Genomic DNA, 14,619 nt, shown 5'->3' with positions numbered 1-14,619 from the left:
TCGCCAACGTGATCACGTGATCAGTTGATTAGCTGGCATAAACATGTACGGATTTGGACATTGTGATGCTAATGCAAAAGAAATGGTTATTATATATATATATATATATATATATATATATATATATGTATATATATATAATAACCATTTCTTTTGCATTAGCATCACAATGTCCAAATCCGTACATGTTTATGCCAGCTAATCAACTGATCACGTGATCACGTTGGCGATATATATATATATATATATATATATATATATATATATATATATATGTGTGTGTGTGTGGTTTTGCATTGACGTCGTAATGTTCGAATTTGTACATGTTTATGCCAGCCAATGGCAGAGTAGCTACTTGACGATTCTCTTTACTAGATATTCTCTAAGCCGTGGCACACAGAAAAACTTAAACAGTAAAACGTAAGCAGTAAGCAAATTGACCAATCAATCGTTGATTCTTGTTACGGTCACTGAATCAAGGACTGTAATTGGTCAATATGGTTACTACTTACGTTTTATTGCTTGTTTTTCTTGATACCACGGCCCTTAGGCCCGTTCTACAATACGCTGCAAGCCGGAACAGGATTTCGCTAATCGCTTGTCGAATGTTATATATCGAATTTGAATACGACTTACTATTCCACAATTGAGTCGGAAGTCGAAATAGATGTAAGCAATGGATACTAAAGCATTGAGTGTTTATTTAAATTTATTATCAATTTGGACGCAAATTATAAGATTATTATTATTAAAGAAACGTAAAAAAGAATAACAAGAATATAGTGGGTTAAATCTCATATTGGTGTAAATATGAGACAAAATTTTGATGCCCATCAAAAATTATTTATATATTTTAAAATACACATTGCGTTTATCATTCAGATAGCATGATGAATTCTTTAAATCTTCCTAAAGTGTTCTCCTTTCTTAAATTGTACATCTTTAAGAATTCATGGAAGAATGCTATAAGAAAGATTTAGTTACATGCACCACGACTGGAGTTCCTTAGAACTTCTTAGAGTATTCATATAGAATTATACTATATGAACATGAATGTATATTTTATGAATTCAAGAAGAATAATGTTTATACATAGAAAGAGAAATATAAACCGAGTAAACACTAACTAACAGTAGCATAATATCAATGTTATAATTTACTATTCAACAAATGCAACATAATGTGTGTTAGTTATATCCTAAGTAAGAAATTATAACATTGATGTTACTGACAATGTTTAATGGAACGATAGTCAATAAACATCAACTTAGTCGTAACGTTACATCAATATTATAATTCTCGCTCAACAATATAACTGTTACGTACAACATATGTTATATGTTGTACACTTACACAATAGTAGATATAGAGCAAGGGTTCTAACCATCGATATTTAGAATGGACTGCTAATTGAGGTGGTGGGGGTAGGAACAGATGTAGAGTGAGAGGCAGACAGTAGTAGGACACTTTCCGTCTCTGTTTACTGAAGTCTGATTGGCTGCAGCAATTTCAACAATACTATATCCTACGAAAGTCAGGCCCCAAGCTAGACGCAAGAGTATTACTTCACGCTACATCTCTATTACGTATTACATTGCTCGAAAATATCATGTAATACAAAAGTTAAAATGGTACATTTTTGTCCAATTAACCAATTAATAAATACTGTTGCATATATAATATCGAGTTGTATTTCTTTTTCTACCTACCTATTTACATATGTATTCATACTTATTCTCATTTCAGTACTAATGAAATGTTATTATGTATAAAACAGTAATATGTTTTTAATATTAAAAATGTTACGCTAGACTAAAATCACCAGTAACTCTTTGAAACATTTATTATAAATTATAAGTATGATTAAGGTTCTGTTACGATGCGCTACGCTCCTACATGGAAAAGAGACGTAAGGTGTCCTACTATTGTCTGCCTCTACGGCCGGTATTCATAGTCAGATCTTATATTTGAGATCATATTAAGTACTGTCTTAATGGGGGTTTCTACTTTGTTGGCCAACAAAAATGGGTAATTTTTTGGAATTTATAGGAAAGGAACTAGAGTAAAAATAAAATTCTAAAATTTGGAATACATTTAAATTTATCTTAATTAAACATAAAAAAAATCGCTACGACAATTTAAATAATAGACAAGCTGGGCGGAGTGTGCGGCGGAACGAAATGGCCAGCTGGTGGAAGTTCTTAGAGGCTGAAAAATGACTTGAAAAAAAACAAAAATTTTTTTATAATCTATAGAGGTTTTTGCTTCATATAGACTAAAATAAAAAAATTACAAAAATTTTTGAGTGAGTTATAGTCATTCAAACAAAAAATGTGTTATTTTTACGAAAAATTGTTGCAATTATTTATTCATAGACAAAAAGTTTTCAACATTTTCTCTTTATTCTAGTCTACTTTAGAGAGGCGGTATTTCCGAACATTTTAAGACCAAAATCATATCGATTGCATGATTTGGGACTTGCACAGAACTTCCACCAACTTCAAAAACGTCGTTTCGAGAAAAACGCTTTTAAAATTTAAGTAATACTTACAGCTTGTCGGCGATCCCAGGACTGTATAATACTCCCTCTTCCTCTTCATCCCTTATAGAAATATCATACTAAGAATCATTGATAATTACTTATTTTCAGTATTACAAATACTGGATAATAAGTAATTATCAATGATTCTTAGTATGATATTTCTATAAAGGATATAGCTCGTTTTTTGTTGCAATCACCAATCGGACAGATCGGGCTTCTTTTGAAGCTTGTAGAGCATGTTTGTCAACGTTTCTTATCCGTTTATTGTCTCGTTTGGTAATCATTATTGACGCGTTTATCCCAATCTTAATTCCCACGACTTCCATTATTCGAAGCACAGAATTAAAACCTTCATTGAAAATGCATGCTGCCATAAATGTTGCAATTTCAATAGTTTTTCTTGTCCAGAATATGTGTTTCGGTGCAAAACTCCAAATCAAAGAGTTGAGACACTCGTTGTTATTTTGAGTGGCTACGTAGACATCGTTTCAATAAATCATCCGACGATAAGTCCTCATAAAGAGATCGAATGACTTCTTGGACCTATGACGTAAGTGGAGCTGCATATTTATATTCTGAAAAAACGTTATTAGCTTTGGCTTGTTTCCATTTACATCATGATGATTCACCGGGCGGATACTTATCGTGTTGTGGATTCTCATCCGTCGAGCACTTGTGATAAAATGTAGCCCATATTGCATCTTTCATAGCACCGACAGAATCAGAATTACGGACTATTGCCAAACCGTAGTATGTCGATAAGTCATTTATTAAGACATCAGTTAATTTTCCAAGACCCTTACTACCAAGTTCTTTATTGTTTTTCTTAGCTGCTCTCAATCGAGAACCCATACGTTTTTTTTACATGTTCAGCGCACTCTTTTTTTGTAATTGGAAGTTCATCTCCATACGGCTTACTGTCTAAGAGCGCCTTGAATGTTTTTGTGTCACCATTACCGATATAATTAATATATTTGACTTCATGAAGTGTCTCAGATCTCGCAAACATTTCGACCACACCATTCATTTCCATTTTGCCGGCGCTCCCAGTGTGATTGCTTACGCAATGTTCTTCATGTTCTACATACCACGCTTCAAATTCCTCATCGTTTTTCTTTTGCCAATAATTGCAAGCCTAACAAAACGTATACTTGACGATCAAATCCACAACTTTATCTGAATACTTTCCAATTAACGTGACAACTTCAAACAATGACGAATAGCCTCTCTTACTCCATGTTCCATCGCCCGAGACAGTTAAATGCAAAGGTTCATTTCCTGCTTCAGTATTTTTTTTTCTTCACTTCTGATGCTGCCTTTAGTATGACAATATCAAAAACTGCTTTACTGGCAGTCCAGATGTTTTCAAGGCATGCATAATATACATTGGTCGCTAGTCCTTGACCTAAGTCCATCAAACCACAAAAAGTATTGATGCCTTGTAATCCAACTCCAATGAGACGCATTGCAAAAACTATTCGTCGGTTTATTTCAAACGATTTATTGTTTATTTTAGGACAAGAATCAATTTCAGTTGAGTCACAATTGCAATCAACAACAATTTTAAATCCCAAACCTTGTTCTCCTCTCACATACAAATTTACATTACTGTCACATTTTTTACACTTCTGTAAAGCTTTCAGTATATTAAAAACAAACAGGAAGTGTATAATTCGATATCCATGCATGGCATCGATTGTGGTTTCAAAATCGTCTTTATTCTTCAGTTTTTTTTTGCGGAAGTACTAGCAAACGACATCTCTGTTTCATTTGTAAGTCGATTTCCATAAAATTTTCTTCTCTTGTATTTATGTCCAGGCCGCACATTACTTGCTTTACTTCCTTTCGTATTAACGAACATGATGCAAAACCGAAAAAATAATTGTAAATAATAAAAAACTTGAAGAACGTCCTTCCACTTCAACGTTTCGAAGTATACTGAAATAAAAATGGAGAAAATGACCTGGCTAACGTTCTAACGGTGGCCACGTAGAAATATAACAAAAGAATAATAGAGCAGCTGCAAAGATCCAAAAAAGGGAGACACGCATATAAGCCGCAGCGCTCCGCCCTAGCGCTCCGCAAGGCTACCTGACTTTTCAACAGGCTGTAACTCGATCAATTTTTCGAATTTTGACTTGAAACTTTTACCACATATTTTTGAAAGTACAATCTTTAAGAATACATAAAAAAAAATCGATTTTTTTGACCCAACAAGGTAGAAACCCCCTTTAAGATGTCATGAACCAATCACAGAGCCGTATTCGCATCTTAAGACATTACTTAAGACGGTCTTGAAATAAGATTCGACTATGAATACCGGCCTACCTCTGTCCCCACTACCTCATTTAGCAGTCCATTCTATATGTCGATGGTTCTAACCCAGGATCCTCCGAGGGAGATACGGGGGAGAGCAGTAAGGGGGGATAAGACGCCACGCGGGGAGGTAAGTACCTAAAGCGCAGGAATATGATGTCACTCGGGGAAGGGGGATTTACCAACGGTCGGTAATTTTTTACCGGTATATTTTTAACCGATATTTTTAACGGTATATTTATTTATTAATATAATTTTTACCGACATAATTTTCTTTACCAACATAATTGATCATTTATTTTTACCGACATATTTTTTAACATAATTTTTACAGACATAAGTGATCATTTTTATTGACCCTGCGATCTTCCCCTCTCTGTGTTTCGGTTGCGGTAGATTTTCGACGGTCTTTTCCCCTCTTCGGCTCGTGCCACTCGTCCGCGCCGCCTTCTAGAATATTCTCGAATATTCCAGAAAGAGTTCGAGACATTTTGAGGAGGACAAATCTTTTCAGGTAGTAGAGTTTACCCTCCAAAACTATGCAACCCCGATAAAAATTTATCTTTAAACATCGTATGCTTTCGAGCTATCGTATACCTACGATATATCAGCGATGTACCTACGAGATACGAAATTATCGCATATCTACTGTGACGTGGCAGCGGTGCAACTGCACGTCACAAAAGGATTAGGCTGTCGAAATAAGAAATTAGATCGATTTCTTAGTGATCGCTCGAGCTAAGCCGCAAGAAGTTCGTGCGAATGTTCATGTTTCCGATAGCGGTATGTTTACGTTGCTTACCATTGGCGTAGCTGTCGGAAACATTCGGACTTTCGTGTTAGATTGGCGCGTCCCGAATATTTGTACTAGGTGCGCAACTAAGTTTCCGGGTTTCACACATGGATGGCGCTAATGACATATGTAGTCGACATACATGTCTAAAGTTGTGTTTCTTTAATAGCTTGGACATCTGTCAACAATAACCAGTCATAATACCAACACATATCGCAACGCAAAAATATTTTTTCTAACAATGAAGATATTGAGTTTTGTGCCAAATAACAGCATTTGCGGGAAGCTTTGCTTTTCTGCTTTAACTTGAAAAAAAATGCAGCTGAAGCACGTCGTTTGCTTGAGGAGGCCTACGGCGAACATGCACCATCGAAAACTACCTGTGAAGATTGGTTTAAACGCTTCAGAAGTGGCGATTTCGACACTAAGGACAAGGAGCGCTCTGGAAGATCAAAAACAATTGAGGACGCCGATCTGCAAGCGTTATTGGATGAAGATAATACGCAAACACAAGATCAACTTGCGGAGGCATTAAACATGACTCGCCAAGGTATTTCCAAACGTTTACATGCCATGGGAAAAATTCAAAAGGAAGGAAAATGGATGCCGCATGAGTTGACTGAGAGACAGATGGAAAATCGAAGAGCCACTTCCGAAATTTTGCTTTTGCGGCATGAAAGAAAGAGTTTCCTGCATCGAATTGTTACTGGCGATGAGAAGTGGATATATTTCGAAAATCCCAAACGCAAAAAATCGTGACTTTCACCTGGCGAAGCATCAACATCGACGGCACGGCCAAATCGTTTCGGAAAGAAGACAATGCTCTGCGTTTGGTGGGACCAGAAAGGAATCGTGTACTATGAGCTGCTGAAACCGGGCGAAACTGTCAATAGGCATCATAATGGACAACAACTGATCAATTTGAACCATGCATTGCTCGAGAAACGGCTAGAACGAGACACGAACGAGTGATATTGCAGCACGACAACGCTCCGTGTCATCGCACTTCCATCGTCCAGGACACCATCAAAACGCTGAAATGTGATCTGCTACCGCACCCGCTGTATTCACCAGACCTGGCCCCTTCCGATTATCACTTGTTCCGATCGATGGCGCATGGCTTGGCTGGGCTACACTTGGCCAATTTCGAAGAAGTGCAAAATTGGTTGGATGAATGGTTTCGGTCAAAAGACGCGTCGTTTTATCGTCGCAGTATTCACGTATTGCCAGAGAGATGGCAAAAATGTGTAGCTAGCGAGAGACGATACTTTGAATAAACCATTTTTTGTATTTCTCTTGAAATTTTCCATTTTTCATTGATCAAAAAAACCCGGAAACTTAGTTGCGCACCCAGTATCCCCGCGGCTCCGGAAGTTGACAACAGAAGGTCGAGGCTCAGGAAACATGGAGGCGCAACGTGAAACAAGAGTACTCTCGCTCTGGGAGACCCCAAAGAGAACCAGGGTGAGTCCTTACTGCTCAAATATTGGCGATAGTACCAAGTATCGTATCGTTGGGTGCCGCCGACCTTGTATTCATCTTCCGATTTGTAGAATATCGGCTATGGAACAACAACTGCCAGACCCCGGAACAAAGAGGGAACGACGCAAAGAAAAATAACTGGCCTCAGAAGAAACGTCCGTACTGATAATTAACGGAAAGATCGGCAGTATTCTAAAACAAAAGAATCATTTTAGAGATGCCGAATACCGGAGGGGTGCAGAGGAAGGCAGCCTTATTTAGAGGTACCCGAGCCCTGGCAAGACACTTCTTCCCGTATTACCGTATCGCATTAGCCATGTGTTGGGAATAGGACCAACGAACGAGTGGATGAGAGCGAGAAAGCGAGAGAATGAGCGACAAAGGAGCGGCCCTTAGGCAGACAAGGATTGACCGGAGGACTCCAAGCCAGCAACGGAGCCATCGAGATTGTAAGACCGCCAATCCATGTCTTGTCGTAATGCCGGTTGCAAAAGTTCGTGGTTAGAGTAACGTTGACCATAGATGGGGACGAACTGCCGCACTTGGGGGTTGAGTATCGGGGCCGGCAAAATTTGATGTGAGCGCGAACCAGTCGGGAGGCAACCCTTTCGCGTTGCGTAGCGATTGCCTGGCTGGGCCGAACCGAACCGAAGTGTCGGAGCGGACGGCCTATCTTTGCATATGTTTTAGAGAGATAGAAACAGTCAACGTTTGAATGGCGACCCATAGCAAAGTATTCTTTTATCGTATCTTGTTTGTCACACGCAACGTCGTCAAAAATAAAAATGGAATTTGGAAGAGCTTCTGTCGTTGGAATCACGTCGCTGTTATTGGAAAATGTAAAGTAACCAATAGATGTCAGCAAATTTTCCAAATAGCGATATTTGGGCTGTTGTAATGATTTCAAGTACACATACAAGTTCTCGAAACATGAGCCGTGCGGACTTTCCAGTAAACTTATCAACACGTTTGTCTTGCCGCAGTTGGAAGGACCGCATATGATTCCACGAATCGTGTTTGGAAGCATGTTTCCATGTCGACGTGTCTCTTGATCGAACATTGATTCTATTATCGAAATTTGTTACGCGTATCGCTGTCGGTTGCTTCACGAACCGCATGTCTTTTTGCAAGTTGCAAAGTTGATTTCGTTACAATTAAACTATTTATATGCGTGCATCTTGTCAAAAGTGCTCAGTTTAGAAAATGTTTTTCCTACTGTCGGATACTCGTGACATTCGAGACCTAATCTCCGAACAGTTGAAATACATACTGGTTGTCCTATTTTCCGAAGCACATTGACGTTTTGTGGGACAGACTCCCCGAACATATAAGGGTTGACTCGGAAGTTCAACAGTATCGCCAGTGTCTGAAACATTATAATCGTCCGTGATAACGAACGCACATTGACGGTCCGGCGCCGTTAATCAGAGACTGTGACGAATGTCGCCGAAGACAGTAAAAGTCGGTAGAAGTCTGTTAAATCGTGCGATAAACGCACTTCCTGTCGAGTTGCACATTCCGGGTTATCAATTTTGTGGTCCGGGAACGCGTTTGCAGACACGACTGACCAGAGGTGATCGAGTTTAATCCGTTGGACACGGCATGTCGCGAGCACGACATTGCATATTCTCAGAGCAACAATCTGATTGAAAGACACGCGGCCGATAAAATACTTGTCAACAAGGTGCGAGAACACATCGTTGCGAAAGATTCGACTATCGGTGAGAGAGTCGCCGTTACAGCCATTTGGACAGCTATGAATACCAAGACGAAAATCGGAGAAAAAAAACATGGATGAAACGATAAAAATGCCTATCGGTGCAACCACCAACATTCAATTGGACAATTTGGCGAAGCGCTGCGTATCCTATTTCTTCCGAGGTGTGTTATAGCGGAACGCACTCCCAATGTTACCGCGAATAAACGAAAACGGTATCATAAATTTGGACGACGTTGAAGGGCCTGGTACTCATTGGGTGGCGTACGCAAAGAGAGAAGAATATTTCTATAGTTTTGGTAATCTTCAGCCGCCCAAAGATTTGATTCGATATCTCGAAAGACATATAGTGAAAAAAAATACATATAAATTGAATACAACCACGCATCCTATCAACGTTACGAAGAAAGCACTTGCGGACAACTGTGTTTACATTTTCTGCAAACTGTTGACGACGGCAAACCTATTTAAATCCCCGACATTTCGTTGCGAGAATTCTGTATTCGTGTGACATTTCCCCGAGTATGTCACTGACGCTTACGTTGTCGGGCAGTAGTAGCAGCCTTAAGGCCAAATCACACTAGCAATTGACGATTGACGATTACATTTTAACGAATCAACGAGCTTCAACCTTGGCTTGCTTTGTTCCAATTGGTTAAGTTCCAATCTTCAATCGTCAATCATCAATCGCCAATCGCTAGTGTGATTTGGCCTTTACGGCGAGCTACTTTCCTGCCATAGATTTGAGCGATGATGATTACAAACTTGATCTGACCACCTTCGAATCTTATCATACGATACCGAATGTAAACGCATCAAACAATAAATTGTACTTTGGTGAAGATGACAGGGAAATTTCAATTCCTGAAAGATCGTACGAATTGGATACTATAAACAAGTATTTAAAACGTGCAATTTCTCAAGCAATAATACGTACAAAAAATAATTTATATAGAAATGACAAGGGTGAACATCCTATAATAATTCATGCCAATTATAATACAATGAAGAGCGAAATAAAATGTGCTTACAGAATAAATTTTAGCAAACCGAACAACATTGGTTCGCTCTTGTTGATTCTCATCGAATCCCAAGTATATTAGCATTACAACAATGGTACGAATCAGATGCACCGATTAAGATTATGAACGCGAATATTATTCGTATAGAATGCAGCGTCGTCAGTGGTGCATATAGCAACGGTATCCGTGTACATACGATGCATGAATTCTCACCTAACGTATCACCAGGATATAAGGTATCGGAAACGCCAGCACACGTCATTTACCTTCCAATTATCGCACGAAGCATTACAGATTTAACGGTGCGTATCGTCGATCAAGAAGGACGATTGCTCGATTTTCGAGAAGAAGAGATTACCATCAGACTGCACGTGCGATGGCGGCTACAACGTTAACACGAATCTATATTTTTGGAAGCGCGTGAGATGCTCGTATTGAATGAGACAGATCAGGTGATACACGCGAGAGAACATTTTATTACAGCGAAGACGGCTCCAAACAATACTCAGCAACTGGTTGTATAAAAAAGAAAAAACTCGCGCGGTGAACATTGAATTTCTGAAATCTCTAGAATTCAGCGTACGAAGCAATTGAAAAAGATGATTGATATTTTGAACATTGGAGGTAGCCCAATCTTTGACAATCGCATCATCAAGATCGAAACACACACTTATAATACATACGCTACAATACAACGTTTGGACACAGCGATGAGATATGAATACCCATACAACAGCAGGATTTATACACGTTACCATATGAGAGTTATCTCTATGTCGAGGGGAAGATAACGAAACAAGCGACAACCGATGGTGCGACTGGGACCTAACATTGGGACTAACATTGAAACGTAATTACGTTGCATTTATGTTTGATGAGATTCTTTACGAACTGGATAGTGCAGAGATTGATCGTAAGAGAAACGTAGGAATAACTTCTATGCTCAAAAACTATGTATCGTTATCTTCGGGCAAAAATGTTATCATTAAAAATGCTGTGTGGGATACGACTGACGCTGTTTCGCCAGATGGATATTTCAACTTTTGCGTACCACTCAGCGAAGACTACAAGCGTGTAGTAATTAACGCGCGTCACGAATTCATTCTATTACGGTTGCGCAGTGACAACAACAGTCTACATGGATTTTCAGCGTTGCAATCTAAGATCCAACCATTCAAGATACAATGGCGAATGCCTCACGTAATGTTGAATGATATCAATAAACTCACTCTGCTGAGAACTTTGGAGAATGATCGATATCTGAATATGAGTTTTTGCTCATGGGATCTGTATGAATTTCCTCTGCTGTAAAGCACGACCAAACATCTGTGGACCGTCAAAACAACCACTAATTTGGAAAAACCACGATACGTTATCTTTGCGCTGCAGACTAATCGAAAAAATGTTATATCGGAAAATATAACTCAATTCGACAACTGCAATTTGACCAACGTGAAGGTCTATCTAAATTCAAATAAAATCGTATTATTCATACGATAATATGAATTTGGATTTTATAAAAAATAAAAATAAAGATATGCAATACTTTATGATATGTTGCCGTTTCCGCAAATCGTATTATGGATGTAACAGTGCTGAGGTATGGTTGACAACTATCGACTTTCACGAAGGTCCTTTCGTGGTTATCGATTGTTTGCGTCAAAACGAATCTGTCAAGAGTGCCACTGTAGATGCGCGGATAGAATTTGAGTGCATAGAGAATATACCAGCAAATACTACCGCATACTATCTGATCCTGCATGATCATGTAGTTGAATACAGTCTCCTAACCAACTTAGTGCACAAAATCAACTAACATTGGAAAATATACATAAGAAAAGAATAATAAAAAAATCAAAAGTCTATACACGATATTTTTATCTCGAACATATCGAAGAGTACTTCGCTATGGTCGTACCAACGTTTGTGGACTTGTAAGGATTCGTCGTTATATTATATCTTTACTAATCCCATATTATGATATCTTCTCACACGATCCGATAAATCGAGAGCATACTAGTTGATGGCTAATCATTATGGACTACAATAAGATGACGGGATTGTTGCATACAGCAGAGCCAAGCATTTGATTACGGTTGGCAAATCATGCGATATGGAACATGAAGACGTTGCCCCCAGACTCGTACACGTAAAGGGATGTGAAAAGCGAGAATGGTTGACGAATCTTCTGGATGACAATGTGAAAAGTAACCTGATCATCGAGATCTTGGACGCGGATTATGAGGACATAGTTTCTTTGGACAAACTAGATGCAACCAAAATTTTACGATGTAATAATCACATTAAGCATTGCGCTTTACAGAATGTATTAAAAATATTTAAATTGTGGTCTCAGTGCCGGAGAGAGTTGTAAACCTTTATTACACAAAATAAACATTTTTTAAAATATATTAATGTCTCTTCTCTCTTTTACTTTCTCTTTCCTAACCAATCTTTGAAAAAAAATATCTACGTAGGTAAATATGCGATAATTTTGTATCTCGTAATTATCGCTGATATACTATAGGTATACAATAGCTCGAAAGCATACGATAGTGTATGTTTAAAGATAAATTTTTATTGCATAGCTGCAAAGTTTCGGAGGGTAAACTCTACTACCTGAAAAGATTTGTCCTCCTCAAAATATCTCGAACTCTTTCTGGAATATTCGAGAATATTCTAGAAGGCGGCGCAGACGAGTGGCACGAGCCGGAGAGGGGAAAAGGCCGTCGAAAATCTACCGCGATCGAAACGCGGAGAGGGGAAGATCGCAGGATCGATAAAAATGATCAATTATGTCGGTAAAAATAAATAATCAATTATGTCGGTAAAAAAAATTACGTCAGTAAAAATTATGTTAAAAAATATGTCGATAAAAATTATGTTAATAAACAAATATGCCGGTAAAAATATCGGTTAAAAATATATTGGTAGAAAATTACCGACCGTTGATAACCCCCCTTCCCCGCGTGACATCATACCCCGCTCCTTAGGTACACCCCTCCCCATGTGACGTCTTATCCCCGCGCCCGCGGTACCCCCCTCGGAGGACCATGGGTTAGAATCCCTGCTCGAAATCTATTCGCAGTTAATTGGAAAATCATAATATTGATGTAACGTTAATTATTGATGTTTATTGATGTTTGTTGATGTTTGATGAATAACAGTTCTCTTTTAACTGAAATAATTAAAATATATTCAGCTTTTCATTACATAAAAGAAGAAAGGAATCCAAGATTGTACAAGTATCATATAGAATAAAGAAAGAATTATATTAAAATAGTCATATCTTTAGGTTATAAAGTAGCACAATTGATCAGGTCAATTAAAATACGCTGATTGGCTGGATTCAAGCCTCGTCCCCTACTCCCTAAACATCATCTACACAAGGGGGGGAGGGGGGCATATAAGGACTACTTTTACCCAAGGGAGCTCAGTATCAGAGTTCTCAGCCCTGATGATGCAAACTGCAACGTTTGCGAAACGTCGGCATATCGCTGATTCAAGACACGGCTCCATTCCGGAAGCTATACCTAGACATTGTATCAATGGCCGTGAAAGCCTCAAATCTAGTATAACAATATACACACAAAACACTGAAAATGATATGTGTATCTGCTGCACGCAGCCACAAAAAATAATTATAACAAACAAAACACTTATAATTCTTCACGAATTTTCAGAGTATTCTAGGAATTAAGTCGTAAAGTATTCGCTACAATTAACTTCTAAGAAATACTTCAAGACAAACTTATTATGGTTACTTCTTCACGAATTCTTTAGATACTCATTTTTCTACTTCTGTGTGTATTGTTTAAAATGAATTCTCTAGGAACTTCTGTTCATCTTTGTGCTATCTGGGCATACAAACAATTATTTTTCCGTACAAAATCAGTAATTATCTCATCCACACTCAATGAATCCATAATGAGATATCTAGGCTGCGTTCGGAAACGTCACCCGAGTACTCTTCCTCTCTTTTTATCTCACTCTTATATTTCGCTCACTCCAACGGCTATCGTCTAGTAGTGTGCACACAGTGCGTGTTTCCGAACGCAGCCATAATAATATCAGTAATGTAGGTTATGTTGCAGCCAATCGTAATCGTACAGAACGGAAAAGATGGGAGTTGATCATCTTTCTTTCCGACACTGACGGCCGGCTTACGACACTGCCGACATCTTTATGCGACACCCGACAGCTCAATGCGCATGCGCTCGACATCCGGTTCCAGCTTAGAGCGTATTGTAAAACGGGCCTAAGAAGAATTCGTCTCGAAAAACAAATTCTGGAGGTCGATTGTGTATCTCGAAACGGAATGAAAATTACAAAAGTGAGCAAATTCACTAGACATTGACCAATGAAGTTATAAATATTCTAGTAAATTTGTTCACTTTTGTCATTTTCACTCTGTTTTGAAATACACAATCGATCTCCTGTGTGTACGGGTAGAACGGATCAAAATAATCATAAAAGTTATATATCATTTTGAAGTTTTCTCAATATTTATTCCGTAATTAATTAAAATGTATAAACGAATAAGTGTACGAGAAGCGGTAGGACAGGTTCTGTGTGTAAAATAAATAGCTTACCTCTTATAAACGATGAGTAAACAGCTGATTTCGAGGCGGAGTAACAAGCGACACGTATACATTACTTCGCTTCGAAATTAGCTATTTACTCATCGTTTCTAAGAGGTAAGCTATTTCTTTTACACACAGAGCCTGTCCTACCGCTTCTCGTACGC

This window comes from Odontomachus brunneus, unplaced genomic scaffold (assembly GCF_010583005.1).
Source record: "Odontomachus brunneus isolate Ranch 3 - 2012 unplaced genomic scaffold, Obru_v1 Obru_scaffold_130, whole genome shotgun sequence".
In the NCBI taxonomy this organism is placed as follows: domain Eukaryota; kingdom Metazoa; phylum Arthropoda; class Insecta; order Hymenoptera; family Formicidae; genus Odontomachus; species Odontomachus brunneus.
The sequence above is the reverse complement of the archived record's forward strand: the minus strand, read 5'-3'. Positions refer to the sequence as shown.